This window comes from Pinus tabuliformis, chromosome 2_2, assembly GCF_031772625.1.
Source record: "Pinus tabuliformis cultivar Carrire ecotype Pingquan chromosome 2_2, CPIR1, whole genome shotgun sequence".
Lineage (NCBI taxonomy): Eukaryota > Viridiplantae > Streptophyta > Pinopsida > Pinales > Pinaceae > Pinus > Pinus tabuliformis.
The window spans coordinates 519,768,233-519,776,139 of record NC_142300.1 but is presented as its reverse complement, the minus strand read 5'-3'; the positions used below and the strand labels follow the sequence as shown (position 1 = coordinate 519,776,139).

The following is a 7,907-nucleotide window of genomic DNA, read 5'->3' as shown; positions in this document are numbered from 1 at the left end:
GGTTTCCCCAGTGTATACCTGCTGGGCCTGTCTATTGTTGGGGTTCGGGTTCGGTTGAGCAGGCATTTGAGGTTGCCTTGGAGGAGCATGAGGTAATGGTTGAGGTTGAACTGGTGGTGGAGGCAAAATGGCAGGAGGAGTGTTGTATTGGGGCCTCCACCCCGACTGAGGTGCATTCCATTGAGGCTGCGGCTGGGCATGTGAGTGATATGAATGAGAAGTAGGTTGAGCGGGGTACTGAGGTGGGTAAGACCATGGAGGAGGCATGGACCATGAAGGATGAGCAGGGGGACCCCAGGAAGGCATGGGAGTCGACTGGTTGGGGTTGTAATAAGCTTGAGATGCCCCTTGCATCCCCTACTGGTAAGGCCTAGATCCTTGTGGCCTCCTTTGGTTGAGGTAGTAGAGAGGTTCGGTGGGAGGTTCTGTCCCTTGGTACATGGCTTTAAACCCAGGTAAGGCTGGACACTGATTTGTGGGATGGTCCTCCTCACAAACGAAACACACTTCAACCGAATGCAATGGACATTCGTTCTTAGGGTGCCTCCTTGTGCACCTAGGGCAGAAGACGGCCAAGGCTCTCTCAGCCTCTTCTTTCTTTTGCTGAATCCTGAATGTGTCAAGCTGCATGGCAATGGTTTGTCTCACCTCACTCTTAAGATCTTCTAGTTGATTTGCAAGCTCATGTTTGGAGAAAGGGACACTAGTTGAGAGGTGGTTTCCTCTACCTCGTTTCCTAGCTGCCCTGGAGTGGTTTCTAAACACAGTCTTGATGTCCTCATAAGGCAGTTGGTAAATGTCCCCCCCAGCTAACATGTGAAGGGTATCTAAGAGGTCTTCAGGGACCCCTCGGAGTAGGACCAGCTTGAGGGATTCAGGGTCAAGTGTGCACCTGGCCCGCTTATAGCTTAGTTGGAACCTCTCCTCATAATCCTCTAAGGACTCATCATTTCCCATGGACATCCGAAAGATTTCCCCCTTTGTTTCCTTGGACCTACAGTAATCCCGGTACTTGGTGTTGAAAGCTTGCTGCATCTGAGCCCAAGTGGTGATACTATTCCCAGGTAAGCCCATGAACCAGCGTAGTGCTGCATCCTTAAGAGTGGAAGGGAAAAGTTTCAACTTTTGCTCATCTTCAGTGTAGTCATAGGTTCTACAAAGGACAGCAAACTCAAACAAGAAGGTATCTGGATCTTCAGTGGTCAGCCCATGGAAGTGAGGTAAGGCGGAGGGGCTAATGTTCTTCATTTTCATCTCTCCATTGGTCTCTCGGATGGGGAAGGCACCTTCTATTCTCTCATCTTCTCTTCTATTATCAGCCATAGCTTCAAATGGAGTGGTCTCTAACTCTTCTTCTACTATAGGGTCTTTGGATATCTCAGGATGTTCACCTATAGGTTCTTCTGGGTCACTGTCACCAAAGAAGAGAGAAGGGTGACTCAGTGATGTGGTGGGGGTGTTTGGTAGGAATTTGCCTGATCTATCTCGGTTCCTACGAGGCATGAAATGGAAAAGACCTTCTTTTTCTTTTGATTGCTTTTGCTTTTTTCTTTGGTACCTGCAAAACTGAAACAGACTGATATACAACTAACTATGAAAGATGCAGAATTAGACTGAAAGCAGGAAAAAACTAATCTACTTTGCTCAACTGAAATTGCAAGAATGGAAAGGCTAGTCTACGCTTGCAGAAAAGAAATGCTAATCTATGAAAGCAGGAAATGCTAATATATGAAAGCAGGAAATATCTATGCTACTTTTGCAGAATGGAAATGAAATAAACTACTTAGCAGAAGGTAAGAGTAAGAAAGTAGAAGAAAAGCAACAATTACTAATACTCTGACGCTTCCCCGGCAACGGCGCCAAAAAGATGGTGGGCTCCAGTATTGTAGCAATAATGCTACAACTCTTGGAGCTCCCTATCTCTAATTTTATCAACCCGGTAGTTCGTACAAACTTGGAAGCGACGGTGCTGTATGCACAAGTACTAGCTCTTGTCGCAGCTGTCACTTGGTCAGCTGGCACAAGTCCGCTAGGGCTCAAGCCAACTTCTATGGGCTCACAGAAGAAGCTTTATGAGTGATGGATGAAAGCTATCTTGAAGGAAGCTAACCTACTTTGCAAAAAGGAAATGGAAAGCCAACAAAGCATAGAAACCCTAATAAACCCTAATTTAACTAGCTTGACCCTTACAATGCAAAAACGTGAATGAAACTTCTACCAATGATGCTATTACATGCAATGAGTTGAAATACATGAATCTAAGCTACTTGCACTTGAAAAGACATGTTTTTGTATTTTGTCATTAAGTGGTTGGGTTTATTGTGATGGTGCTTTTGATTAGGGTTTGGTTGTGCAGGAGCGGTTGGAATGGAGGGAAAGCGTGGACAAGGTCAGGATGGCTAAGGGAGGTCCCAGAGGGTCTCTAGCATCGATCCCCAGAAGTCTACCACGTTCGGATGCTCAGCAACCGAGTTTGCAGACTTCTACAGGAAGTCTATAGGGGATCCTACAGGAAACTCAGGGGTTTCTACAGGAAGGCTGTGCAATTCTACAGGATGATTGGCCGTGGGAGTTTTGGGAGATGGCGAAGTGTTGGAGTGGTGTGGGAGGATAGGTGAGATGGAGATGGAGCTGGTGATGGCTCAGGAGCAGAAAAATCAGATGGAGGAAGAGTGCATGCAGTGGTTTGATGGTTGGAAGGATGGGATCAACGAAAGTGTAAGTAAATGGAGCTAAGTGAATAATGGATGAGTTGGAGGGTAAAAGAGCTAGACAGAGGCCGAATGAGTGACTTGAGGAGAGATCAAGAAGAAGAAGAAGAAAATGGAATGATATGGAGCAGCGTAAATGAAACAAATGACTTATACACCAAAACGAGGATTCATTACCTATGATAACTGTGCCATGAAACCTATGAACAGCAATGGAAAACCAAGAAATGAAACTCGTGCATGGAAGTGAAATGTAGAAGTATGGATCTGTGTCAAAAGTGCATGGATGGATCTTCAACGTAAATGTCTATGTTGCAGCTTGCATGGAAGTGAGAAGAACTGCGTTTCTTTTTGGTGGCTGATGTAGACTTCACCCCAATCCCTAACAGAGATGGCAGTGAGCCTTTACAACCTTTTCTGGAGCTCCAATAGATTATATCTATCCTCTTCTAACCTAAGCAGCTGGAAACAAATTCACCATAAACTAATCCTATCTAAGCTCATAAGAAAGTCTAACTTAACAAACTGTAAATTCGAATTGCATGGTAAGTAAGACTCAAAGTGCTGGAACGAAATGCAACAACATTACAACACTGAGGAGATCTATTGCTCTCAGGTTGGGCCCTAACCTGAGAGCTATAGCTCCTTGAGGAAACTCAGAACTAAATCAAAATCTGCCTTCTTTATTCATAATCTGATGTCATGCCAAATTGGCTTACAAAAAGGAACAAAAACCGAGCTCTAGCTCGTACTTCAAAATTACAAGAGTAATGCCAAAGTTCAAAAAGCTCCTATCCAAGGCTACGGCCTCAGTATTTATGCAAAGTGATCATCCAACAGGTGTCCTTGATTTAAGGAGCTCGGCTGTCCAACTGAAGTCCAAACTGCTGATCCTGTAGGACAGTCATAACTGCTGTTCCTGTAGAACAGTTATAACTGCTGTTCCTGTAGAATAGCTGGCTGCCTCTAAGCTCGGTGGGGAGATGGATTGGAGCTCGGAGCTATGGTGGGAATCACGAGGAAGGTCCCAAGACTGTGGACATCCTCTCCTAAAAACCAGCAGTGCCACCTCACTGTCTCCTTGTCTCATTTTCACGTGGTCTTTTCTCCCTTTTAATGCCAAAAACCTGAAAGCATCATGCATTAGTCACGTAGATAAAATGTCTACCCTTCTTCCTACAAACAACACGAATAAACTAAGAAATGCATGCATAAGCAATAAAAAGTGAATGGTTTGAGCAAAGCAAGTAGGCCAAATGAGCCCAAATTATACCAAAAATTGGGGCTCATCATGCTCCTTCCCACCATGTAGATCTGTGGTGGTTTTTTCGAGCAGAATTTTTATGGGAGGCTTTTGGACAATTTTTGGCTAGATGGCCTGTCTCAAAGCAGGATTGACATCTGAAGAGGACACTTTCATAATCGAGTTTCTGGTTCCACATATAGTCTTTACTTGTTAGGTTTATTTCAGCCGGGAATTCAGCGCTGAAGTCCATTTCCACACAGATGCGTGCATAGGTGGTTCTAGCATATTCCTCTATTTCTATGCACCTGCAATAAAATTTCCCAATTGCATTTCCAATGGCTTTTAGCGAGGAGAGATTCTAGAGATGCAAGGGTAGGCTTGACAATCTCACCCAAACTAGTGCTGAGGTTATGACTATTGTTGAGGGATCGAATGATGGATTCCATGGCTTCATGAATAGGCCTGAGTTTTCCCAAAACCAAGGGCCAGAACCTAGAATACATTGTCTGCTTTCAGGATTTTCAAAATCTACTATAAAGAAACCCCTAGCACAGGGGTAGATATTAATTTCATCAGAAATGACAGGCTTCCATACCTCCGAGATCCAATTGTGGAGCGCTGTCAACCGCGGCCAAAAACCATTGAACCGGCATATTAGGGCACTTTCCGAAAACTTCAAAGCCTCATCGAGTGAGGCCTGGACCACCTGGACAGTGGGAGCTGGGGCTTCACTAACGATATGGGCAGGAGCTTGCCCTCCAGAAGCGGACGGAACTGAGCCAACAGTTATTTTCGCGATGCTGGGAGCCATATTTGCCTATAGAAAGCCGAGACCTAGCGGCAGAGAAATAAGGCAGAAGATTAGATCTAGATCTAGCCACAGAAGATTAGATCTAGAACCTAACCGCAAAAGGCAGAAGATTAGATCTAGCCGCAGAAGATTAGATCTAGAACCCAAGAGCACCACATAGAAGCAGATCTGGAGCCATAGATCTGCTCATGCAAACCCAGCCACAGTAGAGACAGAAAAACTCAGCCCAAATGGAAGAATGCAGCTACAGACGGAAGAAATGCAGCCGCAAAGAGTAAGTATACGGAAGAACCCGCAGACGAAAGAACCCGCAGCCAGATAGAATAAGTATACTATTACAATATTCCTTGCTGCGTAAATGAGCCAACAACCCAAGTAATTAGTGAACATATAGTGTTATAAAGCACATAAGTACAATATAATGGGTTAATTTTTTTTACAAAAGTGACATTTGATATATGTAAATAATATACTAAATTCTAAAATCAAAATATTCACGCCATATAAAACAGAATTCCAAAAAATACATAACATAATTAATGAACCATCTCATTTAATTAATTATATAATTATTGTAATAATAAATATTTAAATATAATTATATATATATACAATATTAGATAACAGGATATGTATTTTCAGTGCACTGTGAGCTAGATGTCTTTTAAAGTGACATTTTAATATATATATAAATAATATACTGGAAAAAAATATTTAAAATCAAAATATTCACACCATGTAAAACACAATTCCCAAAGTGCATAACATAGTTAATGAACCACCTCAATTAATTATATATAATTATATATATATATGGTGGACGTGAAAAGAAAAGGCTTGCTTTGGCGCAATTGCCTCTGGCTCTCAGGCTCCCAATGTCGGTGCAACTAGAGTCTCCCACTGAGGGTGTAACTATCTTCAATCCTGAACAGCGACACACCGCATCAACTTGTTAAAGTCCGGTCGCAAAATGGACCCAAAAATTTAGCAGCGAACAAATTTTCATGATTTTGTTGGACGAAGTAGCTCCATCGGTCTACCAATAAACTAAACTATGCACAGCTCTCTATCCTTCTGGAGTACCAAGAGCAAGTTGACCAAGTGGACCACGTGACTCCCATGAAAAGTTAACTCATCGACTTTCGTGGATGCTAATATATGTATTAGGTATGTGCAACATCATCATCCTGTCAATATTTTAGACCTAACGACAACAGCACGGATATTGGACAGAGTTTTAGAGCATCCTGTCTAGTGGAATTTTCGCTTCCAAACTTTTTTGCAGGCCCACCTGATTCAAACCTATATAAGCATGAGTAGGGAGAAACACCAACACAAGAAAAGCCCAGAGCAGTAACTAGCGCTCCCTCCATGACCAGCGTTGGCTTTCTGTATGAGCTGTGAGAACTGGCTTTCTAACTGCAGAATTGCAGAACTGAAGAACAAGTAGTTCGAGGGCGTAGTTGTGACAATGATGTATGAAACGCAGCCTCAAGAGGTGTGGAGATCATCGCGGGATTTGATCTCGGTACCTATTGACAACGAGTTGCCAAGCTTCAGATTGTCGGGCGTTTCGAAACAAATTAGCAAGATGGGCCCCGTGCAGTACTGGGAGGGGGAGGAAGGATATGGGGAATGGCTGCAGGAGATGATGGAGCGATACCATTCTCACTCACATGATGGGGCCAGAGAATGCAGTTGTTCATCTGTCGTGATACAGCAAGTAGAGGCGCCGGTTAGCGTTGTCTGGTCGCTGGTTCGGAGATTCGACCAGCCTCAAATATACAAAAATTTCGTCCGCAATTGCTTCATGCGTGGGGAGCTCAAGGTTGGCTGCGTCAGAGAAGTTAGTGTTGTTTCGGGTCTTCCTGCGGCCACCAGTACCGAGCGACTGGACATTCTGGATGACGAGCGGCATATTCTGAGCTTCAGTATTGTGGGGGGCGAACATAGGCTCAACAATTATCGATCCATCACTACTCTGCATGAGAGGCTTATAAATGGAAAACCCGGAACCATTGTGATCGAATCGTACGTGGTGGATGTGCCACAAGGGAATACAAAAGAGGAGGCATGTTTATTCGTAGAGACCATCATTGAATCCAATCTTCGGTCTTTAGCTCATGTTTCCAAGCTCCTCAATGGTACCCACTCCGCTGTTTACAGTCTCGCAGACCCCAGTACCTGTTTCTGAAGATTTGTCTATTATACAGTTCGGCGAGGCTTTCTGTTTTAGACTCTGTAGTTGTCTGATTTTGAGATATTCTTGGATTCTGTAATTGAGAAATAAATGAAGAAGAATTGCAATCAAATGAAAATAGCAAAGGCCTTGGCGGTGTTAATATTGATATGGGAAGTGGTGGTGTCTCGATGGCAGGTCGCAGTGGCCGTGTTGGTTCTTTGGCCGGTCGTGGAGGGAGCAACCCGCGGACTCTGAAAGCAGGATGGGGGTGGCGGCTAAGGGGAAATGGTAGCTGAAGGACAAAGTCACGTTTTTGGCGTGGAGGCATGGCAAAATAACATTGTTGTTTGGATATTTGATGGGATTTGATTCAATTTATATTAGAAATTTGGAAATTTCCAAGAGGGTGCAGCATGAAGAACATGTTGTACTTATTGCTACTTCAAACAAGATGCATCACTTCCAGTGTTATGTCTGGATCTTGATACTCTGGTTGGATGCATCACTTCCAGTGTTATGTCCGGATCGGATCTTGATACTCTGGTTGGTTTGGCTTGGTCAGAATTTGATATCAAAGAAGGTGGAGAAACTGGAGTCATGGATGACTCACTTTCAGGAGCATGTCCAATGTTTCTTCCACTCTCCTCCTCTTCCAGGGACTACTCTAGACAATTTTGCCTCAATTACTTCAAATGTACAGGTGTTTTACTTGTTTTACATGTTTCTTTTGGTGCCTTTGGCCTCTTAAGTTGTGGATTGTGTCTCTAGTTATTCTTTTGTTTTCTTTGTCAGTCAACAATCTTGGTCGATCGGAGTAAGACTACCTGCATTTTGAAACTGATGTACTCATTTTTTTTAGTTAAATACATAAAACTTCGACTTAAAAAACTAAAATATGAGAAGTAACTGTTGGAGACACGAGCGTTGGATCAACACAGCCATTAACAAAGAGCGCAA

At 43.4% G+C, this 7,907-nt stretch overlaps 1 pseudogene; it reads left to right on the top strand.

Annotated features, from left to right (window-relative positions):
* Window positions 1-6,079: 6,079 nt before the first annotated feature.
* LOC149193630 (abscisic acid receptor PYL8 pseudogene) lies at window positions 6,080-7,645 on the top strand (annotated as a pseudogene).
* Window positions 7,646-7,907: the final 262 nt, after the last annotated feature.